This window comes from Aegilops tauschii, chromosome 5 (genome assembly GCF_002575655.3).
Source record: "Aegilops tauschii subsp. strangulata cultivar AL8/78 chromosome 5, Aet v6.0, whole genome shotgun sequence".
NCBI classification, from domain to species: domain Eukaryota; kingdom Viridiplantae; phylum Streptophyta; class Magnoliopsida; order Poales; family Poaceae; genus Aegilops; species Aegilops tauschii.
Window position 1 is genome coordinate 285,129,098 of NC_053039.3, and position 4,713 is coordinate 285,133,810.

Consider the following 4,713-nt stretch of genomic DNA (forward strand, 5'->3'; position numbering starts at 1 on the left):
GGCATTCCACCTTCGGTCTACAACAATGACGAGTTCGATGCCACGAACAACAACTTGAACCCCAAGATGCAAGCTCAAATGGAGGAGATCAAAGCCCTCATCAAGTCCTACAAACGATCTTCCTCATCTTCATGAAGACGCTCAAGAGCACATCCTTCCGAGCTACCATCTCCGGCAAGATCACATCGGCATCGACACCATCACCACCAAGAACGTGAAGGTCAAGAGCTCAACACCAACTACCGCTCAACGACTTCACCATCTCCCTTGGCATCTTCGCCAAGCAACTTCAAGGCATCTTCGCCTACGGACATACGGCATCTTCGCCAACAAGCACCCCAAGACTATGCTCAAGAGAAGCTCCCCAAGCTCAAGTCCGCGACTTCCACGAGCTACTACGACCTCGAAATCGACCATGCGATTCCTTTCTATGGGACTCGAGAACCCGAGGAGTATCTCGAGTGGGAGCGCCTCATGGAGGACTACCTCAAGCTACATCATGTTCCCCCCGAAGATCAAGTGAAGTTGGCAACAAGAAACTTCCACGACTACGCATCAACATGGTGGCTTCACACACCTTCGGAGAGCTACGACATGAGTTGGCCCAAGACGAAGACAGCTTTGCGGCGAGAGTTCGTGCCTCCAACCTACATGGAACAACTTCTACGCCAATTGGAGAACACCACCCAAGGATCCAAGTCCATCGACGCGTACTTCAAGGAGATGAAGATTGCCTTGCGACGAGCCGGCGTGGAGGACCCCAATTCGATGAAGTTCCACTTCATGACGGGATTGCACAACGACATCTCCAAGACTATCTTCCTCGAGAACTACAAGTCGCTTGACAACAACTACATTGGTGCTCTCAAGGCGGAACAAGAACTCATGAAGGCCAAGGCTTCTTCACCACAAGCACACTTTTCGGTGACCAAGGTCCATGAGATCGAGCATGAGGATAGTACCACCAAGATGTCCAAGCCCGACGAGCTCTAAGACGATGCTCCCAAGTTCGACTCCACTGCCATCTCTCTTTGTGGAATTGATGATGCCGAGTCTTCCTCGACTCTTTTTCAAGACGGTGCGGCGATGAGTACGACTACGGAGACCTTCAAGGACCAGGCTTTGGAGGCGAGCAACAAGGTGGCGAGCAAGGATGATGCTTCCATCTTTGGAGGCGAGAGTGATGACGTGCCATCTTCGGCCTTCATCCACGGCGACGTTGACGAGATGATCGAGCATGGGGTTTTCCCTTCGGTCATAGAGGAGAGCGATGAGGTGCCATCTTCGGCCTTCATCCACGGCGACGGCGATGAGATGGTTGAGTATTTCACTTCGACCACGGCGACGTATGATGACTTGAGTGACTTGTGCCACCATATTGAGAGTGAGCGTGACTTCACCACTAGCCCCATATATGATAAGTTGCCACAATTCCCATGTGAGGAGAGCCACAACCCCCACCACTTGAGTGAGATGAGTGACTCCACCATATGTGAGTTTGAGTGCACCTACTTTGAGGGAGTGAGTGAACCACCACATAGAGAGAGGGAGATAGTTGATAGGTCTCGTGAGGCCATTTGCATTTCTAACAACTTGACCTCTACCTCTATTGTGTCTTCTCATTTGGTGCTAGGTCCCATTTATGATGACGCGCCGATCCCCGACAACTTCGTCCTCCCTTTGGACAAGACGATGTCCATGGTGGAATATGATGCACCCCCCACATGGTTCCATCAAGATGAAGATGACCAACATTTGGTCTTTCCCACCACACCTACACCACTTGAGTGGAATGAGAATGGTAACATAGGTGACGGTGATGCTCTAGTCCCACTAGTGGACATTCTTGACATTGATTGCTTGCATGATGTTGATCGACCTATTTCCATGCTTCATGCTAGTGCGACTTCCTAATGTCTTGACTTACCAATTTATGATGAATATGATGATGAGCATGTTGAGTTGCCTAGTTGTGATGCCATGTTACATAGGATTTCTTGTGACAATTCTCTAGGTCACATCATGTTTGACAATCCGCTTGACTTGTCATATGCTATGCATGAGATCAATCATATGTCATATTTGCAATCTCATTGTAGTGACTATGCATATGCCATCAACATAAACCCAATTTGCACTTATGGCATAGATGACAAGCCCATGGTTATTGGCATTTGTTTTTCTTGTGATGATATTGATATGCTCCCTTCGCATCATTTATCTCATATGCCATGCCATGACTACCTAGCATCGGATATGCATTGTTGTGGATGTTGTCCATTTTCTCCATGTGATGTTTACGATATTGCTCATGAGGAGACCCCCATAGTTTCCTCATACATTTTAGGAGATTTTGATTCATCCTATCCATTGCATGATCCTGGTACTTGTGTGCACAATATGCTCCCCATGAATGAAAGTGCTATTGATGTGCCATATACTTGTATGCTAAATTTGCATCCCCATCGTGTCATACATAACAACTATTCTTTCATGATGGATGACATGTTCTTATACCACGCATCAAATTTATTTGAGCGATGCTTATCTTGTGCTAACTCACACATGCACATACACATCATGATGGATGATGTGTACATTTACCACGCGCACAATTTCTTTGGTTTGTGTCTCTTTTGTGTAGGATACTTGGACTTTGTGTCGACTTCCACTTCTCGTGAGTTGACCATTTGAGCTCTTGAGAGCGAGCCTCATACATTCTACCACGACTCGCTTCTACACCGCATTTGCTTGTGCTTCGGCATTGTGAAGAATGCACAAGGACATGCCTTCAAGGTGACATCTTTCTTGAGCATGGATATTGCGGATCATACTACTTGTGTTGCTTAAACCATGAGACTTATTGGTCATCTTGGACTACTTGATTGCACACTTGTTAGAGATCTTGCTTTGACTTGCCATTTTCACATTCCAATGCATCATGATATATATGCCTTGTGTGTTGCATCCAATTCTTGGATTACTTGCTCCTATGATATGCTTGGTTGCAACAATGTCATTTATTCACATATTCCATGTCCCATTGCTTGTCACATGATTGACTTGATTGCCTCACACATGATGAACAATTGCTCTATCTATTGTGTTGAGTGCCACACTATATTCACTACACCCTATGCACGTTATGCTTGGATTTTCTTGCACTTGCCATGTGTTTATACACTTCATTTTATTTGGTGTTGTGAATGATTCCTATGCCTACCATAGACCTTTCATTGAGCAATTTGTGAATGCCTGCTATGAACTTGAGGTAGATGCTTCTTCCCTTGTCACATATATTTGCATCACTACCTCACATTTACATGCTTGTTTCCATGATGACCTTGATTGTGCTCAATTTGTGTGCTTACATGCCATGTCCCAATCCTTTGTCACACCATATGCTTTGCATGATGACAACACTTGTTTGGTGAATCACCTCTTGAATGCTTGGTTTTGCACTAACGCTAACCACACTTGTTTTTCCAAGTGTTTGTTGTCCTTATTCATTTTGAAGGAATCGCTAGACGGTGCGACATTGGAGAGTGCCCTTTCTGAGCTTGAAGATTATGAGTACTTGGTGATCGTCCACTCCCACACGGCGAAGCCATCTCTTTCCCATGGTGATTTAGTTTTCGATCCAAGGTCAGATCTTTCCCAAGGGGGAGGGGATGATGCGGAGCATCCTACGGTGATCTCCTTGTACACCTTCATAGCACCTCAAGCCCCAAGTGGACCTACCGGACTTAAGGTGAACCCGCTCCTCTTCAAGATTTACATGAATATCCATTGGACGTGGTTGCTACCTCACCATGTAACGGTGTGCATCATTAGGTACAAGGGCAACCACCACCAAGCAGCTAGGAAGCTTCCCGGAGGCCAAGGAGAAGGACCCCAAGACCCAAGAGCTGACCGGAGGTGTCAAGATGAAGAAAACGAAGCATGCAGAAATTGCACTACCGGACAGTCCGGTCCTCATAGTGGACAGTCCGGTCGCACCGAAATTGCACTACCGGACAGTCCGGTCCCAACAGCGGACAGTCCGGTGGCACCCGAAATTGCATCTGTCCTCACCGGACTGTACGGTCCTTACCACCGGACTGTCCGGTCCGCCCAGTTTCCCTACGAATCATGCTAAAAATCCCATGTAAACACCGAGGCCCATACCCCTTCGTCCCTAGACTATATATTCCGTGCTCCTCTCAGTTTTTAGGGTTAGCTAAGATTAGAACTACACATTGGAGCTTAGCTCATGTACCTCTCCCCTTGTGGGATTCCTCTTGAGGGAGAAGACTCCATTGGAGTTCAAGGCCTCCATTGGAGAAGATCCTTTGGGATTCAAGACCCCCTTGTGGGAAGGATCTATCTAGATCATCAAGACCTCATCTCCTTCATAGGATTTGGGATGGACTTTACCATGTATCTTGTTTCCCTTTGATTGTTCTTGTACCTTGTGAATCTCATGTGTTTGTGAGTCTAGTGGATGTGTGATTGGACTTGTTCTTGAGTGTTCCTCTTGTGATTTCCCCTCTCTTGTGTTCTTTGTGTTCTTGGGGATTTCTCCTCCAATTCGTGAAAGATCTCCATCTAGGGTTCCACCCTACAACATCTTGGTATCATGAGCCACGTTGATCACAAATTTGGAGTCTCCCCCACTGTTTTCTAAACTTGTTTTGCTTGATTTCGTCCTGAAATCCAAAAATCCCCACCAAA